The following is a 21,167-nucleotide window of genomic DNA, read 5'->3' on the forward strand; positions in this document are numbered from 1 at the left end:
TAAACTGAGGAACACCATGCTTAGATTATTAGACTAGGCTAGAGGTAGCCCTGTAGCAGGGTTACCAACCGTCAGTAGATTTACTGACAGTTTGTAAAAATCTGAGATTTTTTTTTTTTTTTTTTTTGTCTAAATATCAGGGGCTGTTATTTTGCCTCGCTGTGTTGACTTTTTTTTAGTTTTAAACCAGACAAATTACTTGTTATGGGCATTGTCAGAATTTTCATATTGTGTTTTATACTGTTTAAATATTGGTTGTCTTTTTTATTAGTTCTGTCATGTTTTAGGTTGCCAGCATTTTTTTTTTATTTGTCGGTAAATTGTCCATGTTTTGTCAGTAAAAAAAATGCTGCGTGAGGTTGGCAACCCTGCAGCCCACATCAAAGCGTTCATAAGAAGTTAGAGGGAAGTTGAATAAAGATGAGAGAGAAGAGGGGAGAGATTTTCAGCCAATTACCGTGTTCCAGACCCCCCCCCCCCCTCCATCCCACCGATCACGGGGACTGAAGGTATCTAATCCAGGGGTTCCAGACCCTGTTCAATATTGCTTTTACCTGAAGGATGCTAGCCAATGTTTCATTAATCATGATCCAGGAGATTGTGTTGTTGGCTAAAGCTAGGTTAATCGCAGGAGATTTCCATTTTTACGCTATGGTAACTTTGGCTGCTAGGAAAAAAAAGCTAGAATTCTGAGATGTTTGGGTAAATCATTCGATAGATTGAAAAATAATGTCGTCTTAATGATTTTGGGAATATTCAGCCTGGTCAGCAATTATACCATATTAAATATTCTGGTCCAAAACCGTTCTACTTTTGGGCATGTCCACCAATTATAGAACATATTGCCCTCCTAACCACACCCCCTGAAGCAAAGGGGGCGATACATCAAGGTATGTTTTGGCTAACCATCCTGGAACAAGATACCATCAAGACAATACTTTGTCATCCGCCTTCACCAGGGAAGTTTTGAGAATTTCCTTGTGCATCATAGTCGACCACCAGGACCAAACATCCTCTTCTATAGTCTCCCCCGGGTATGTCTCCAAGCTAGTTTACAGAGAGTTTCAATGCGGAGAATTTCCTCCCTATTACATGTGTGCGTATACACAGTGGCAATTGACAGTCCAATCCCTCCCTCTTCCTACATGTCCACTAACCAGCTAATATGGGGGTGGGATATTACATCCTAATTGATGGAGGCTTCACCTTCTGTTATTCTAAGACTCGGGCTGGAGGGGTGTGACACAGCCTGTGACTGGCAGAAATTCACCCACACCATGTTATTGAAATCAAAACTTTTATTATTTTTGGCAAATATATATTTGGATGAAAATTTACAGCAGTTGATTTGATATCATTTTTTTTTTTTTTTTTTTTTTTTTCTGTATCCCAAAGGCTGTTTTTTTTTATTTTGAACATGTGACAAGCAGCAGAGGACTAAAAGCTCCTCCTGCTTATGTTTCCCTGCAGGCAGGCTGGGAAAGAGCTGGGTCATATAACACCTGTATATTTATTAGAAAAAAAAGGTACGCTTCGGCAGGACATATACTAAAATTGGAACGATACAGAGAAGATTAGCATGGCCCCTGCGCAATAATGACACGCAAAAAAAAAAAAAAAAAGATACTTGGATTTTTTTTTTTTTATAATTACAGTGCCATCATTCATATTCAGAAAGAGAAGAGATTTATGTAAATTTAGCAGTGTGTGTTTAGTATCACTTTAGGAATGATTTATAGGCTTGTTATGTGTAATGAAAGATTACAGACTGCCATTTTTTTTTCTAAAGCCTCGCCATAAAAACATCCTTATAGTTTTAGTAAGCTAACTTTCCCATAGTGAAATTTGTGTTACATCATGCAGGTAACTGGATCCTGGAGAAATCTGTGCCGGGATGCCTGTCCTCTTCCTGTCTGAATTTCCAGTGCCGCAGTCACAGGATTCTCTACCCCATTCACAGACTATGTCACATTCAATAAAAGAACGCCTCTAAATGGAGGAGCCTGGGGCAGGTCCCCATCAGGAATTGCTTCATAGCAGCTTCACAGAAGATGTGTGTGTGTGTGTGTGTGTGTGTGTGTGTGTGTGTGTGTGTGTGTGTGTATATGTATCTCTGCAGTGCTAGAGGTTCAGAAAAAAGGAAGAGGAAGGGACATCCCTACAAAGAAGATTTCTTTAGGTTCCAGCTGTCTGCATGATGGGGGACCTACTTCATCTTTGGTAAGTTAGCTCACTAAAGCTATATATAAAGCTAAATCATTAATAAATGGGCTGTGTCAGAATGTAGTAATATTATTCTTTTATCTGAGCCAGTGAAACAAATCTTTGTTGTATGCTTATGGGCAAAATTGCAATTGTCGGCAGTGTACAAATCCCGCCAACAGCCATGGTGTTAGATGATCTCTGTTGTGCAGTACACTAAGATGCTGAACTGTGTTCTTTTTAGCATGCCACAGGCTGATGCTTTTCCAAGTACTTTTGTGTATTGAGCCCTTGGCTTAGACACCTCTAGCTTTAAGCAGTATCCTGCATGTGTGACGGCTGGGCATTTTACCCTCTTTTGATGACCATGTCTTTAGGGACTTTGTTCCGAGGAGTCAGTTATCCAGTATGCCTTTTCTCTCTTTTTTTTTTTTTTGTCAGCTGAATTTTTTTTTTTTTTTTTTTTTTATAGCTTTGTGAATTACTGACTGTTTTTTAGTTTTGGATAGAGCATATAGGGGTTTCATTTCTATTTGCCTTTAGGGAGATTCTCTTACTGGGACAACAAATTTTAAAGGTACAGAAAAATGGACTTTGTAGGCACCAATTATAAAAATACAAATATATTTATTGACATATAACCCCTTAAGCAGGGCTCAAGTCCTGCGGGAACAAGTGGGAACGGAGTTCCTGCACTTTTTTCACAGCAGGAACTCCGTTCCCTTTGCAGGACTAGAGCAGCTGAGAGCAGCCGAGCCGCCCGAGCCAATCCTTCACTAAGCGGCGATGACCAGCTCGAGTCACTGTCAGGGGCAGGCGAATCTTAGTAATCCTTTGTTACTGGCCGCTTCCTGTATATGGATTCATCGGGTAGTGTGCGGGTATTCCGTCACTTTCTCGATGCCGCAATGTCTCCTGGGAGCTTTTGTCATTGTTCCTAGGAGACATTGCGGAGGTCTGCCGCGAGTTATCACGGGATTTAAAAAGAACTGTTCGAAAAAAAAAAAAAACATGCAGTTTAGAAATTATGCATATGAGCGTATCTTTTTTTTTTTTTTTTTTGGTGGGGGAGTGGATCTTGGGTGGGAGTTCCCACACTTTTTTCCCCAGGACTTGACCCCTGCCCTTAAGTGAACCAATTTGTTCTACTTCATATGATAGTCCTACACGTCCCCTGTGAGATGTGATGATCTCCTTGGATTCTCTTTGGATTAATCTATTACTGCAGTTGCTACTGTAGCTTTTTAATGTTTATTTGATGTATTGTTTTCTCTTTTTTTTGCAATAACCTTCACGGGTTATATGTCAATAAATATAGTTGTATTTTTATAATTGGTGCCTACAATGTCCATTTTTCTGTACCTTTAACATTTGTTGTCCCAATATATCAAGGACGTGGCACTGCGTTACTATAGACACCCACAGCCCATCACCATGATGGGAGAATCGTGCGAGAAATGTAATAGAAAAAAAAATGCACATGTGCAAGAAAAGAAAATTCCCGGAGAGAAAAGAATATTCCCGGCCACGAAAATTATTTTCTGTAGCAACATGAAGGCTTGATCAGCCGAATTTCGAAAATCATGGTGGCATCATCGGATCACAAAAAAAAAACGGACTTTCTGATTTTGAAAAGAAAATTTGTTTGAAATTCGACCGTGTATGGCCTGCTTAAGTGAAAATGTCCAAATTGGACCCAATTAGCCATTTTCCCTCCCTGGTCTCATGTGACTCGTTGGTGTTACAAGGTCTCAGGTGTGAATGGGGAGCAGGTGTGTTATATTTGGTATTATCGCTCTCACTCTCTCATACTGGTCACTAAGGATGAGCTCCAGCGTGTTCGCATAGTACACGTGCAGAGCCCGCCAGGAAGTCTGCACGGCGCTGTGCTAATCACAGCCAGGGAGACATTTCCCGATCTCTGCAGCCAAGCATCGGGAAATGTCTCCCTGGCTGTGATTAGCGTAGCGCTGTGCAGTCTTCCTGGCGGGCTCTGCATGTGTACTATGCGAACACGCTGGAGCTCATCCTTACTGGTCACTGGAAGTTCATCATGGCACCTCCATGACAAAGATCTCTCTGAGGATCTGAAAAAATCTACTGCGAAGGGTGTGGGGCATCCTCAAACGAAAGGTGGAGGAGCACAAGGTCTCTAACACCTGCCAGCTCTGTGATGTCATCATGGAGGAGTGGGAGAAGACTCCAGTGGAAACCTGTGAAGCTCTGGTGAACTCCATGCCCAAGAGGGTTAAGGCAGTGCAGGAAAGTAATGGTGGCCACAGAAAATATTGACACTTTGGGCCCAATTTGGACATTTTCACTTAGGGGTGTACTCACTTTTGTTGCCAGTGGTTTAGATATTATTGGCTGTGTGAGTTATTTTGAGGGGAAGCAAATTTACACTGTTATACAAGCTGTGCAATCACTACTAAAAGGAGTCTTTTTTTTTTATATACAATATTTTATGTTAGGAATGCTTCATTATAGTATTTTTATTCCTTTGTACTAAATAATCATTGGGTAGCGTTTCATTTTCCTTGAATTGTGGTAGCCTGGCTTCCGTATAAGCAAATGTTAGTGTTTGGCGCTTGCATAGTTGTCTGTTGTTTTCTCCTCTGTAAAAGCTCCTTCTTAATGTATGTTTCGCTGCATAAATGACAGACTCCAACTCATTCTTCCTTTCAGTTGCTTGCTCCCCTCCAGTTCTCATAGCTTGATGCACAAAAAAATAAGTAGTAACATTAGTAATTTTCTTGACTGAGAATACTTTTTTGCAGCCTTCCCAAGTTTCATGTGAAGTCATGCAAGCTGAGCTATAATCAACATCTTCTCCACTTGAGTGGCTTCTGAAGATTGGAAGATAATTGCAGTCTGCATTTTATACTTGCTAGGCAGTCGGCAGTGCCGAGTCTATTGAACCTTTTCTGCGCGTGTATTTCAGGATGTCTGCACTCAGTGAAGTATCTAAACTATTTATGATTCTAATGTGATCGACAAAGTTGCCGAATGGCCAGGAGTGTAAAGAAAGCCCTATATATCAACAGTTCAGATATGTTAAAGGCAAATTCCTGTCCAATTAAAATCATTTGTTCTGTATTAAAGGGAAAGTTTATCAGGGGAAATTTTTGAAAACTGGAGCAGCCAGAATCTGAAGCAAATGTGACAATCAGTCAGCTTCTATCTTTAGCTTGTTCACTTAAAGCGATACTAAAGATAATAGCAGCTTGCTATAGGGGTAGCCGAGCCGAGCCACAGCTCTGTGTGTCCATTCAGACACAGAGCCGTGGCCAGCCCCCTTTCTCTCCTCATTGGATGACTGACTTTGATTGACCGCAGCAGGAGCCAATGCGCCACGCTGCTGTCTCAGCCAATGGGGAGGGGAGTCTCGGGCAGCCGAGACATACCTGCAACATATCTGGATCTAGATGAAGCTCAGGTAAGTATTGGGGGGCTGGGAGCTGCTGCTGCACACAGAAGGCTTTTATTTATCTTAATGCATATAATGCATTAAGATTAGGGCTGTGCAAATAACTTTTAATTAATCGATTAATCTTAAATTTTTTTGATCGATTAAAATTCTTTTGATTGGTACTCACCTCTCCGCCAGCTTCTGGGCCTTCAGGGAGTTCCGTCGGAGATCCAGTAACATCACGAACACTGGCAGAGCTTTCCGTGTCCATCTGAAGGGCTCCTTTGCTCTGCCTTCATATCTGCATGCCGGCGGGACCTTACTATCTGCCACACGCAAAGGCTGTTACACTTTCCTCTATCAACCTGGGATTCTACAAGCATCCACTGGGAGTTGTGATGGTTCCCTTCATGGGACATGTACATGCCCACGGACTGATGTTAACTTCTCCTCATCTGTATTCAGCAGTGGTATCGTTGTACACATTTTTATACCAGTATCATACTTGGCTACATGTTTTTATGACTGCTTTTGGTACCGTTTGGTATTATGTGCACCATTTTTACAGTTTATGTAGCTATATCGATTTTATCTCCAGTGCAATATTTATTTGGTTATCTACTTGAAGACTATAAAAGTTTTAATGCTATTCCCATTGAGCACTGCCTTTGTGTGGTTTTTGTATCCTGCTATCCATTTTTCCAGTGGTTGGGAATCGGCCTGCAAGGAGAACAGCTAAAAGTAGTTGGATCTGTATGTGCGTTATAATTAATCGAAATTAGTCGATTAATCGATTAAAAAAAAAGCGATTAATCGAACTCAAAAATTTTGATCAGTAACGGTCCTAATTAAGATTAAAAAAAAAATTCTGCCTTTACTTCTGCCTCAGTTCCAGCAGGTGCATCTCCACCCTTTGTGTTTCTGGTATAGATGACATGGGCTCTGTGCTTGGACACCAACTTAATCAGACCTTTGTTGGGCAGCTCTGGCCAGTGAGCCTCTGATCTTCAGCCTCTCAGACACCACAGCTGGAGTAATGAGTTTGTAGTTGGGAACTTCTTTACACAACTTGTCATAAGTGGCTTTGTCAAAGAGCACAAGATTGTTCAACTTGTCCCTCACTTTATCTTTTGACCACTTTTTGGCCTATTGACTGGGTCCTTATAATTCTTGGCAGACTTGCCAGCATCTTTCTTTTTCTTGTCTTTAGGTGGCATGCTGCTGCTGCTGTCTGAAAGATGTCGGACAGAAAGGACCAGATTCTCAAACGAGATACGACGACGTATCTCCAGATACGCCGTCGTATCTCTGAGTTGCGCGGTCGTATCTATGCGCCTGATCCTTAGAATCAGTTACGCATAGATTTCCCATAGATCTGACTGGCGTAACTGTGTTACACCGTCGTATCGTAACTGCACATTTACGCTGGCCGCTAGGCGGCGCTTCTGTCGAATTCCGCGTCGAGTATGCAAATTAGCTAGATACGCGAATTCACGAACGTTAATGTTAAGTATGGCCGTCGTTCCCGCGTCGAAATTTGAAAATTTTACGTCGTTTGCGTAACTCGTCCGTTAATGGGGCTGGACGTAATTTAGTTCACGTCAAAACCAATACGTCCTTGCGGCGTATTGGGAGCAATGCACACTGGGAGATTTCCATGGCGGGGCATGCGCTGTTCTTGAAAAACGTCAATCACGTCGGGTCACACAACATTTACATAAAACACGCCCCCCTGTTCCAAATTTGAATTAGGCGGGCTTACGCCAGCCGATCTACGCTGCCGCAACTTACAGAGCAAGTGCTTTGAGAATACAGCACTTGCCCGTCTAAGTTGCGGAGGCGTAACGTAAATCGGATACGTTGCGCCGCCGCAAAGATACGAGATTCTACGAGAATCTGGCCCAAAGAGTTTTTTTATAGCATTAGCATCATTTTATATTGGGCTGATGCTTCACATGTGCATCTAATAAAATAACTGAAAAGACAATACAATTTGAGACAATAAGTGAAGTCCCCTGCAGATCAGGTGGCTAGGGGGAGAAACGACATGCAGTTGAGTTGTGGTTTTACCACCCATCTAAATGAGAATATGCAGGCTGTACAAGGCTGTACACATGCTGTAGCCACAACGCTTTAGCAAAAATTATACAATTTTGTGCGCCTGATCCTGACCAGCCGTAGGTCTCCTGGATCCTGGGAAGCACCGATCTTTCAAAGCCGGAGCACCACTCCAATGTTTAACGGTCATTTGTCCGGTGATTTTGGGGACCCAGTACCGGCTGGCCCTAGGTCCCCTGGACCCCAAACTTGGCACACCACATGTAGCCCCACTCTTTATCTACAAGTGTGCAAAGTTTGTTGTCCAGGGGATCTACGGCCGGGGAGCACCGATTTTTCAAACCTGGGCACCCCTTCCATAGACTCCCGTGTTAAACGTCAGTCTAGTTACACAGCGCCGGAGATCAGGTAAGGAGATTGGGCACAGTGAGGCATGGACCCCCTAGGCTTATACTCGAGTCAATAAGTTTTTTCCCTTTTTTTTTTTTTTTTTTTTAGTAAAATTAGGTGCCTCGGATTATTTTCGAGTGTATACGGTAGTTATTATATTTGTCTTAAAAACATTGTGAGAAATTGAGACTTTCTGCAATATAGTCGGTCCCTTTGACCTTTTATATCTTAATAGTAGGGTCCCACACTGCCATCCCCTTTTCCTACATCATCAGGAACCAGCTATTTCTTTTCCAGTTCCTGATGATATGGCACTGGGTCCGCCCTCCAGTCACTGTGTGTCCCTGCTCCTGTTCCTGTTCCTGCTGGGGATATGTGACGGGTATAAGCCAAGAGGCTGCAGGAACAGGGACACTTCATCCTTGCCTAGGTGAGAATGGAATAAGAAGGTGGGCTGGAGTAAAAAAAAAAAAGTCAAATAAATAGGATAAATTTAACAGTAAAAACCATGACATTTTAAATAGTGAAGGGGATTGCAGGGAGGAAAATTCAATTTTGGAACTGAAGGTCAACTAAATATAAAGGTTCAGTTGAGCTGTAAGGTTACTGTGTTCAGAAGATATGATTCATCTTTCTCTGTAACATTGTGTTTTTTTTTTTTTCTTTTCAACTCGGGTGTGATGATGATAGTAAGAACGTTATCAGTTTTTCTAGCTAGTCTTTGTCTACGTGTATAGGCTACTAAAGTTACTCAGTATCTGTGCCAAGGTACCAGACCAATCCCTAGAGCTATGACATTTTATTGGCTTTGTTGGAGGTATGAAGAGGAGGAGTAAATGCATCTGAGAGTCGATATTGAAGCTTGTCCGGGGAGTTTATGGCTTTGTTATTACTTTTTCAGGTCTTGGGACTTTGACTTCCAGCAATGCCTGTAAATGGACTCCAAAGTCCACATGGCAGTGGCACTATGCAGCCTTATCTGGACATCATCACTAAAACTTTGCCATGTGAATACAATTATTAATTGCAGGAACAACACTGCAGTATTTGAGAAAAATGGCAGTTACGTGATTTTCTTAAGGATGTATTTATTAAGAAGTTTGCAGAGCTTATTGGCATGTAAAGCTACATTCCCCTCCAAGCTGAATGGTGTTCTTTATACACAATTGAGTGAATCAGGAAAATACTGCATAATGCCCACTAGATGGAGATGGAGTATCTTTTTTTTTTTTCTCTGATCCTCTGCTCCATCTAGTGGCCATAATGTACTTGTTTGGTTTATTCTGCTTTTTATGAATAATAACATTCATTTTAAATAGACATTCGACTAATGACATTCATTTTTGCCCCTGTTCACGCAGAATCAATTTAAATGCATTTTTATTTTAATAAATACACCTCTTAGTTTATCTAAACCCCAGAATGAAAGAATTCCATTAAATTGCTGCTCCCTAGCTATTAGGTGTGGTAGCTGCATTATTTTTCAGCCCCATATACCTTACTTTTTATGTAGTGATCCTGTCAGTAACACACTTCTGTCCTTGCTCACTAGCACAGGAAGTTTGTTCGGACTACAGAACAGCCCTCCCCACATCTATATGAGATAGAGGGGAACGTTTCTGTAGCCCTAACACATCCACGCTGGATTTCTGGCAGGATCAGAGAGTATTTTTACTTTTATGCACAAACAGATTTAACAGATTCTTTCAATGATTTATTTAACAGACCGAAAAAGGGTTAATAAGAGAAGTTTGTTATTGGGGTTTGCATTTACAGTTTTATGTAAGTTATTAAAGAACATCTAATTTTTTGCATGTTTTTTTTTTTTATTATTTGTTTTCTTATTACATGTTTGTAGTTGTTTGCAGCCCATTCACTGTCCACCACCATTTCTACGTGTGTTGTTAAAAAAAAAAAAAAAAAAGATATGGACTTTGAGCTGATTGTGCACTTTTTTTTATTTTAAATCTATTTAAAGTGGACCTGAACTCAAAAAAAGCGCTGTCCGCAAGCTTGGACCTCCCATCGCTGGAGGAGGGCACACTGGTAGGTAAGTGTGCCAATCATAACTGTTCATTATGGCAAGAGACACCCCCTCAACCCCCACCCATGCGTTTTTAAAGCGGTGGTTCACCCTGCTGAACAACATTTCAGCATAAAATCCGGCATAGTAGCGCGAGCTACACTATGCCGGTCTTACATTTTTTAACCCCGTACTCACTGTTTAATCGTACATAGACGATTCCGTCTGCCGCGGGGAATGGGCATTCCTAGCAAGAGGGAGGGTGATTGACGGCCGACTCTGGCACGTCACGCTCCCCGAAGACAGCCGGAGTAGGTCTCGGCTCTTCACGGCGCCTGCGCACAGGCTATGCGCAGGCGCCGTGAAGAGCCAAGCCTATTTTGGCTATTTCCGGAGAAGCGTGACGCGCCAGAGCCGGCCGTCAATTACTTTCCGTCTGGATTGGAACGCCCATTCCCCGTGGGCAGACGGAATCGTCTAGGTCGGATTAAACAGTGAGTACGGGGATAAAAAATGTAAGACCGGCATACTGTAGCTCGCGCTACGATGACGAATTGTATGATAGAATAAAAAAATAAAAAAAAATTTTTTATTCTAGGGTGAACCCCCGCTTTAAGTTTTTCTTAAAGTAGAACTATAGACAAAACGTTAGTTTTCATTTTGGATAGAGTAAGGGAGGGTTATAACCTCTGACAGATTTTTGTTCACCATCTATCTATGTCCCTTTGCAGAGATTTCTCATCACTTCCTGTCCCATAGCCAAACAGGAAGTGACAGGAAATCCCTGCAAATTCAGGGAATTCCTTAGGGACCCACAGGTCATCAGAACTTGTCACCCCATTGGAAGATTTTTCCTCTGTTACTTTTCTGAGGGCAACCCAAAATGTGGGCTTTTCTTTTACTTTTGCCTTCAGTGATAATAGTAAACAGGACAAATAGAAGGAGTGAATCTCATTAAAGTGGATGTAACCCCACTCTCATCCTTTCTAAACTACTGCCATAGTGCTGATCTATAAGGATATACATGCCTCCTGCATGTATCCTTACCTGTCAAATGTCTCCCCTCTGTCTGTTATAAGAACTGAAAAACTGCAGATTCTGTGGGTGCATCTGTTATCTGGAGCTCGGTGGGTGAAGTCGTGATGTCAGTAGACTCCCCGCCCACCTCTACACTCCCCTTGTCAACATGCATGTTGTTCTATGTATTATTTACACTGAATTCTGCTATGATCACTAACATCCAGTCAAAATCCAGAAAAGTAACCACATGACTGCAGAAAAGGAGTGGGGTGGGAATTAAAAAAGAATGCCTGTCTCCAGGCTAGTGCATGAGATATGTAAATAACCTGTCACTCACAGCAAGGGGGCGGAACGGACCAAGGTTTTTCTCTGTTAGTCCGTTTTATTTCACTGAACAATAAAAGAGGATTGCTCAGAGCTGGATTAACTCTGTGTGGCAAGACTGGGCACAGATGATAGGAAATCGTATACTGTACATTGTGACAGCAAAAAAATAAAAATACATTTGGGTTTACATCCACTTTAAGGGGGGCACAGACAGCAATAAACACCTGACAGGTGTTGTAATCCATCTCCACTCTATCCAAAACTGAAAAAAAAAATTGCCTTTAGTTTTACTTTACAGTTCTGCTTTGCCCAGGTTTTTTTTTCACTTGGTTTAGTAGCTATGCCACCTTGTAAGTAGCATAAAAAAATGTTTTGTCAATAGCCATTCAGTGAGTGAAATCTAAGCCGCTGCTAAAACATTCTCAAACATTCGCTTTAATGCACTAAAACTTGTGTCATCAAAGGCATTGTTATAGGTAGCGCTTGTTCATATCTGTGCGTCGTGCTGCTGTGCATTTTTAAAAATAGTTCAGGTGTGTGATTTTTTTTTTTTGCAGGTTTTTTTTTTTGTGTTTTTAGGCCCATGGTCAGTCAGTGGTACTACAAAAACGTCCACCAGAATTGTCCCGGATGCACATTTTTAACGCTTTTTTTTTATGCGTTTTTTTTGTTTAATCTCTTCTTTATTAAATGTTTTCTTTACATATAACATTTAACATGCCTTGACACTTAAAAGGCAGCTCTATACAACCTTCCTTTACTATATGGTGGTTTCCGGTCCTCCCCAAAAAATGCTTTATGCGTTTTACCACATTTTACCAGTTCAGTTCAGTGCAGGAAAAAAATCAGCATGTTGTACTTTTTTTTTTCTGGAACTGAAACACGCTTTGCTGGTGTAAACTATGCCATTCCATGCAGGAAAAAACGCACTGCATTACATGTGGTATGAACAGGTCCTAAATATTTTTTTTTTTATTGGAAATTTTTTTTTTTTTTTTTAATTGCATGAGAATGGAAAACAGAGGTGCGAACCTAGCCTAAAAATGATTTGTTTTTACCAATCAACTACAGTATACTTGTAAAGTGTGAGACTGCATGTGTGGTATGCAGTAAGAACTCTGGGGTTGATTTATTAAACTGCAGAGTGCAAAATCTGGTGCAGCCGTGCATGGTAGCCAATCGGCTTCTAACTATAGCTTGTTGAATTAAAGCGGGGGTTCCGCGGGAAAATTATTTTTTTAAAATAGGTTATTGTAACGCTGATAGTGCAAAGAAACTTGTACTCACCAGTCCCATAGTGGCAGCCGCTAGGATGACGATTTCCCCGAAAAGGATATTTTATAAAAATGTATGATGGACATTGCCATCTTAATTGCGGGCACTCTGAAGCCCTCCTGTATATACTTCCGGGATGCGGTGAATGCTGTCCCAGCATTCACCGCTCTATCCCGCGCATGCGCAGTGTGACGGCGAGCCGCGCCGTCAACACTGCATAGTTGCTATGACAACGGCTGGCAGCGTCCTGAAAAGGACACTCCCCGCTGTGACCAGCAGACAATATTGTTCTCGTCATCAAGAAAACACACGTGATCAATCCCATAATCCATTGCGGTGATCGCGACACGCCCAGTCCCGCACAGCTAAAACCAGGAACTGCCTGGTCGAGGACAGATAAACAAGGTATTGAATTTTTTTAAAATTATTTTAACTGCGAACTAGTTATGTACATCGGGGGGACTATTATTTAAGCGAAAGCCATAAAATCGGGTGAACCTCCACTTTAAAGTGGTTGTAAAGGCAGAATTTTTTTTTACATTAATGCATTCTGTGTCCAGCAGTGTTGTACGAGAGAATCGGCTGTCTGGAGCTCCCCTCTTCATTGGCTGAGACAGCCGTGCAGCGCCATCGGCTCCCACTGCTGTCAATCAAAGTCAGTGAGCCAATAAGGAGAGAAAGGTGGTGGGCCGTGGCTCCGTGTCTAAGTGGTCACACAGAGCCGTGGCTCGGCTTGGGTGCCACCACAGCAAGCTGCTTGCTCAACAGGAAAGGGGTACCCAAGAAGTGGAGGGTCTGGGCTGCTCTGTGCAAATCCATTGCACAGAGCAGGTAAGTATGACAGGTTTGTTATTTTTATTGGGGGGGGGGGGGGGAGACTTTAGTATCACTTTAAGCTTTGACAGTAAAAACTGAAAGCGGATTGGTTTCTATGCAGAGCTGTACCAGATTTTGCACTATCCAGTTTTAGTGAATCAATCCCACTGTGTTCTGATTTAAACCTAGCTGTGATCATTCTGTTTTGGTAGATGATGGAGTCGGGCATAAAAGGAAAGCTTTTGTTTTTATTTCTTTGTCCTTCTCTAAATTTAGATTTATGTAGAGCCGAACATCTGTCTGAGGAAGAGTATTAAATAAACACAATTCTGCCACTGTACCAGCCAAAATATGTTTCTTCATCCTGTGTATGCGATTGGGGATTTTATATACTAGCACAATTAATTTAGAGAGTAATGTAATGTTCTGTGAATGAGGAATTGTAGGCTCCAGTGACTTTTACAGAAAAGTATAAAAGAATATTTTAAATGCGTCTTCCTAGCATGGTTATGGTAGAAGTATACAGAGTAATAACGTCTATGTACTGTCCTAATAAAGCAGATATTTTCCACTCTCTCGCTTTATATTTATATATACATATTATGAAGATTCCAAGGGTGAGGCGCACATCGGTCATACAAATATGTGCAAAAGCAATCTGGCCTTCCCAAGGGCCATAATATAGAAAAAAGAAGTGAGATTGTTGCACAAAAGGTACTTTAATAAAGCAATTAAAATTACTTAAAACCATGAATACCGTGTCCTTTTAATTGCTTTATTAAAGTAACTTTTGTGCAGTAATCCCACATATTTTATTTTATGTATATATATATATATATATATATAAATATAAAGACTTGCAGGGAAAAAAAAGATACTGTGTTGTATTAGTCATCTATGTCGCTAATAGTTAAATTGGTTCTCATATACATTCTGTTTGCCTTTTTTACTCTTTTTTAATTGTAAAATCCTTTTTTTGTGAAAGGCAAGGCAGTACATCACAACATATGTTGTCATGTTGCAGAGATAAAACCAGCGTGCGTTTCACCGAAACTGGAAGTGACAGCGTTTAGGCGCCAAACCGGAAATTACATTATTTCCGGTTTAGAGTCCAAACGACTATATTTTTCTTGTGACCATTACGATTTGGGGAGATCTTCCCGGGACCCTTCTGAGTGTTGCCTGCATGGCCAGCTTTCTAGCCTGAATGACCCCTAGACTGCAAAGCTAAGGCTGCTTTCACATTGGGCAGTGGAGGTGCCGGGACGGTATAGCCGCACTATTTGTAGCGCCGCTATACCGTCGTATTTACAGCGATATTCGGGCGCTATCGGTGCGGTATTAACCCCAGCTAGCGGCCGGAAAAGGGTTAATACCGCCCGCAATGCGCCTCTGCAGAGGCGAATTGCGGGCGGTATTACCGCGGTTTCTTTGCCAAGTCCTCTATTAGAGGCTGCCATAGTACATTGTGTAAAGCATTTTAAAAAACAAGCAGTATAAATACTGATTTTTCAGCTGACTTCTGGCCGGTTACGTGACTCGGGGCCGCTTTCCAGCTGCAATGGATGGCTTCTGTGGGAGGGGACGTGATCTCCCTCTAACATCAGCCATGGAGATCACGTGGCCACTCGGCTCCACCCGCAGAAGCCTTGTCTCATAGCTGTAAAGCGGTTGCGAGTCACGTGACCGGCCTGAAGACAGCTGAAAATCGGTATTTACACTGCGCGCTTGTCATCCGTCAGCTCAGCGGGAGATCTGTCCGCAGATCTCCGCTGAGCCGATGGATGACAAGCTCCTCTCTGCTCACTGAGCGGGGAGGGGCTTGTCGGGCACCGCTGTGTCCTATGGAGCGATCTGATGAAAATGGACAGCATGTCCGTTTTCATCAGATTTTACCCGATCCGATCCGCATGGACGGATAGGGACGTGGCCCCCATACTTCTGTTTTTATCGGATCGGTTCGGATGTCAGCGGACATGTCTCCGCTGACATCCGACGCTCCATAGCGATGCATGGAGCGGCCGTTCAGGTCCGTGACAGACAGACCCGAATGGCCCGTAGTGTGAATGAGGCCTTACAGGATATATTGAACGTTGCCTACCTATATGTCAAAATCTACCGTTCGTTTTCACTGAAAGGCTCATTCCCATCAATGCAGTGATGTACAATATCTTGCATTAAGACAGTCCATTCATTTGAATAGGCTGCCCAAAACGCCAAAACTGGTAACATTTATGCCAGTGCATGGCATTGCACATCGGTGCATTGCCACACTTCTGTTGACAAGGTGTCATTCAGAATGTATGGCACTCCATTGCACAATCACATGTAGTGCGCACATTACCACAAAGCAATAGTGTAAATGGGCCCTTAGGATAAATTCTGCTTAAAGGAACACTAAAGGTTCATTTTTTATTATATCAATTGATTGCTGTAAGCTAGAGAATTTAAATATCACTTACCTCGTTTTTCCTTTTGACCTCCAAAATACAATAATCCAGGTTTGAAAATGCCATTTCCTGTCTCTCCTCTTCTTGCTTTCCACCAGCATCTGAGCTGTTTTGCATGGTGGAAAGCAGAATGTGCTCACCCCCTCCCTATGACTACAGCCCTGTGTGAAGATGCTCTCTTATCCCTTACAGGCATGGAGGCTAAGCCTAATGGGAACTGTAGTTCCCAATAGGCCGTGATGTAGCAAGAATGAATGCGCACCGCAAACCAGGAAGTCAGTGAGAATAATGATTCAGGAGTGCTGGAGGTGAATAAAACAGCTTGATTTCAACAGGTATCAAACTAGTTATAATGCAAAACATTACTTTTTACTTTATCAGCTACTGTCAGACTTTAATTTAAGAGGAAAATATTTTTGTCTTTACAACCCCTTTAAGCGGGTATTCCTTATGTGCTCTCAGGTACTACAGCATTTTCATTAAACCGAAGCCTCACTGCGTCATTAGGACAGGATAGGATGGTTTCTCATCTTAAGACTGATATTTGGCGAGTACAGACGCAAGACGTGATTAAATACTGTATATAGGTATTCCAAATCTTTATTGGTAACCTTGAAAAGGCTATCTTATCACTTCCGCTCTTGCTCACAGACACTGCATATGCCAAGCTGCTTACCTTGCGGCTGTGAAATGTTCTGTCATATGTCCCTGTGTCTGACATAGTGCTAATTACTTTTATTGACCCATTCCACACTCTGTCGGCCACCTCAATATCGTTGCTTTGATGGAGGACACCGTGAATACACTTGAATTCCCACAAAGGCTATATAAAAGGCAAAAATAAATGGTTGTTACCTGGCTCCAATCATCCTTGTTAATTGATAAATAAAAATGACCAGTTAGCAATAAAAAGGCATAACTATGTATTTAGAGTATTTCTCCAATCTGAAAGGTCAAATTAAAGTGGCTCTAAAGCTTAAAGCGGGGGTTCACCCTAAAAAAAAAATATATATATATATTTTTTTCCATGCCATCCAGCATACTAGCGCGAGCTACAGTATGCCCTTTTTTTTTTTTTTTTGAGACGTACTCCGTTTAATCCCTTAGTTAAGTTTCAGTAGGCGTTCCTAGGCAGAGGGGAACATGATTGACAGCCGGCTATGGCGCGTCACGCTTCCCGAAAATAGCCGAAATAGGACTTGGCTCTTCACGGCGCCTGTGCAGTCAGCTCCTAGTCTATAGCGCCGTGAAAAACCGAGTCCTACTCCGGCTATTTTCGGGAAGCGTAACGCGCCATAGCTGGCCGTCAATCATGTTCCCTCTGCATAGGAACGCCCATTCTCCGTGGGGAGTCTGAAGCTTAACTACGGGATTAAACTGTGAGTACAGCCCAAAAAAATAAAATAAAGGCATACTGTAGCTCGCGCTAGTATGCTGAATTTCATGGTAGAAACTTGTTTTTTAGGGTGAACCACCGCTTTAAACATTTTTTTTTTTTGCCTTCGTGCATTTCCTCTGCTGTCAGTCATATCCTGTGACCAAGAAATGGGGTGTTCCCATCATCTTCTTTTTTTTTTTTTGTCTCGGTGACAATGGTCTTCAAGACAAATGGAGACCGTATACCTCCCCAGCAAGGGCACAATAAAAAAAAAAAGGTACATTTACTTTACATGTGGGTTTGGCTACATAATGCAGTCACTGTGCAAAGAATAAAACGTTGTTTTTTTTGTTTTTGTGTGTGTGTGTGCGCAATTTAGGTATCGCACACAGGCACTGAAAAACAAGCATATCTCAACACCCAAGAGTGGCAGGTGTTATATACAGCCACCTGTACCAGTGACTGTATGCTGGTAACTGCACATAATTGTTTACAGGGGGAGGGATGTGCGTCACTAAATATACACAGCTAATGGGGTGCTCACCTGTCATCTGTCCCTGTATGCAATTAAATGCTTGGGTGTGCCCCAGCCTGTCATTGATTTTTACAGGTGGCTGTACGCAAATACCTGCAACATACAGATTGCATCAGGGACCGATCATCAGTTTCTAACAGCAGGTGATCACTGGATGTCCACATACACTGAACAGACACAACCAATATTCGCCCATGGGACTTTAAATTAGGCATTATGCAAAAGTCCTAATGTCATGGGGAGCAGCAATCGGTGTCGCCCAGTACCCACACAGTTAGAATCACTCCCTAGGACACACTTAACCCCTTCCTCGCCCCCTGGTGGTTAACCCCTTCCCTACCAGTGTCATTTACACAGTAATCGGTGCATTTTTATAGCACTGATCGCTGTATAAATGACAATGGGTCACAAAATAGCGTTACAAGTGTCCAATGTGTCCGCCATAATGTTGCAGTCACAATAAAAATCACTGATAGCTGGCATTACTAGTAAAAAAATAAATAATAAAAATGCCATAAATCCATCCCCTTTTTTGTAGACGCTATAACCTTTGTGCAAACCAATCAATATCTGCTTATTGCGATATATTTTTTTTTTTTTACCAAAAATATGTAGAAGAATACATATCAGCCTAAACTGAGGAAAAAAAATGTTTTATATATATATATATATATATATATATATATATATATATATATATATATATATATATATATATATATATATATATATTTGGGAGATATTTATTATAGCAAAAAGTAAAAAATAAAGCTTTTTTAAAAAATGTACGCTAGTTTTTTGTTTATAGCGCAAAAAATAAAAATCGTAGAGGTGATCAAATACCACCAAAAGAAAGCTCTATTTGTGGAAAAAAGGGGACGTCGGTTTTGTTTGGGAGCCACATCGCACGACCGCGCAATTGTCAGTTAAATCAACGCAGTGCCAAATCGCAAAAAGTGACTCAGTCATTTGGCAGCCAAATCCTCCGGGGTGAAGTGGTTAAAGTCCCATGGACGAAAATTGGTTGTGTGTATGATATATATGGGGATGAAGGCATGATACATTAGGCACCTGGTCACTGAATAGTGACGGTGCAGCCACAGCTCCTCTCAGCCTGTCATTGCACAGCAGTGTGCACATACCTGCCATTCCTGCCGCAAGAAATTTGCTGGATTTTGCCGCAGGAATATCACATAATCTCAGATGTGAATGAGGCCTAACACAGCTTCTGCCATTGCAAACATGAGATCTTTGTGCAGGCAAAGCTACTGATTGCCTCTGGCCACGTGAGCCACGTTTCTTGGCTGTTTGGGTGCCATCGGCCAGAAGGTGCCTGGGGCTCAGTTTTACAAATGGATTTTTTAGTAGTGCACAGGGGGGGGTGACTAAAATTGATCAGATTTACAGAGCGTTCAGATCCACTTTAATTTAAAGATTATACATGTAAAAAAAAAAAGAAGAAAAATCAATTACCATTTCTAGTACTTTATACGAGAGTGCGCTAATCTAATTAAGATTATATTGTGATGAGCAGTGTGGGATATTTTACCACTGACAGTAATCCTCCTTTGCTGCTTATAGTATTATGTGTTGTAGAGATGTAATGACAGAAGCAAGTAGCTCCCTTTTTTGATTTTCTATGCCTTAGTAGGGTAAATGCTGTCCCTTTTATAGTAGCTGAGAATTGCAATTTGCTGCTCCATGTTCTGCACCCAGAACCTTCTCTTCTTTTGTCTTGTGCCTGGGATATTCAGCTGACTGCTTTATTGTAAAATTGATGTGATGTGTGCTTTTCACACAACGCTGCTACCGATACTGAAAAGGAAAAAAAAAAAAAAAAAAAAAATGAAATTTGTAAGGAGCAAGACATTTCTGAACAAGCAGTAATGTGTGACTTGATACTCGTGTTCCCAAGAGAAGTGATCCTGAAAATCTGTCCAAAATTGAGAGTGAATTCTAAGCAGTTTCTTGTGCTTGACCATACTTTCAATAATTTAATTTACTGTAAAATCAGCATTTTGTGCAAAGAAGAGCATGCTATCCATTCGTGTGTGTGCAAGCTGTAAAGGGAATACTGCCGTGGATTAACATCGGACTTGTCAATAGCTTCAAGCTCTTTTTTTGTGGAATTATTTAGTGTCCAATAATTTAGAAAGCTGACTTAAGCTGCAGCGGCTTATCCCAGTGCCATAGTTTATACAATAGTAATCAAAAGGGACATTTGTGCAAGGAAGGACACTCGCAGGTTTAAAATATTCATGCCACACTGGTTTCTCTGGCTCTAGATGTGGCCCTCTGTACCAAATCGGTCGCATTAAAGGGGATTTAAAAAAAAAAAAAACTTTATTAAAGTATAGTAATTTTATGATACGTAAACTGATATATTTCTGCACACTAATATGTTATAACACCTAGCTTGAGAAAAGAAGCTTGTCAGAGTTATAAATGGGGTTCATATTCTTTAGTACAAATTGCTTTAAAGCAGAATTCCAGGCTGATGTAAAAGACACACATTAAAGTGGTTCTGTAATAATTAAACAATTATTAAATGCAGTAGTGTCATTATCTAAATCTGACTTTGTATCAGCCTCTTGCAGTCCCTGTATAGCAAAGCTTAGAATGGAATAGGGAGAGGAGGTCAGGTGGGCTGGAGTGGTCATGTACTAAAAAAAAAAGTAACCTTTATCTCGGTAAAGGCTAAGTTCACCTTTTAAAAATTAGTAATTAATGCATGTGTTTTGGTGCAAAAAAAAGTGATTTTTTTTTTTTTTTTTTTTCTCAGGAACCTGCAGAGCTTTGCATCTGTGATCAGTGGATACAAATGTCAGGCTCCTGCAGAATCCTCCTACAGCGCTAGGGCCGTACCTCTGCAGAGCTGTAGGAAGATTAAATGGACTATGAGCATGCTCATCAGCATCATCTGTTGAAAGTACAAGTCAGTGTGCTGTGATTACAGGCGGGACTTGTAGTTCCTTCATGCACAGATCCCTTTTGAATAAATTACTTTACTGTCCAGGCAGGAACCTGCATCGTTTTTAAATTATGACAGCACTTGAAGGGAGAAGAACCCCTGCCCACTGTCAAAATGGGAAAACCCAGGAAAAGCTTCCTTTCATCTCACCTACACAGTCCAGCTCTAGTACCTCCCAGCAGTGTAGGCAACTCCACCTCTCACTTGAAAGAGATCATTTGTTGGCACCTGGGCATAGATGGGAATCACAGTGCAGCCTATCATGTGATGCCCCTCCCCACACTGCATCTGCATCTCCCTCATCTCCACTGTG

The 21,167-nt window shown here is 41.6% G+C and overlaps 1 protein-coding gene, 1 non-coding gene and 1 pseudogene across 2 annotated transcripts in view; 2 read left to right on the top strand and 1 right to left on the bottom strand.

Moving 5' to 3' along the window:
* The window catches only part of MB21D2 (Mab-21 domain containing 2), a 164,381-nt gene that overhangs the window by 86,678 nt on the left and 56,536 nt on the right, over window positions 1-21,167 (top strand). The window lies entirely within an intron of this gene.
* On the top strand, window positions 1,527-1,631 carry LOC120938385. Its single transcript, XR_005749010.1, has one exon. It is a non-coding gene; the product is annotated as a U6 spliceosomal RNA (small nuclear RNA).
* LOC120935204 lies at window positions 6,466-6,828 on the bottom strand (annotated as a pseudogene).

Source organism: Rana temporaria, chromosome 4 (assembly GCF_905171775.1).
Source record: "Rana temporaria chromosome 4, aRanTem1.1, whole genome shotgun sequence".
NCBI classification, from domain to species: domain Eukaryota; kingdom Metazoa; phylum Chordata; class Amphibia; order Anura; family Ranidae; genus Rana; species Rana temporaria.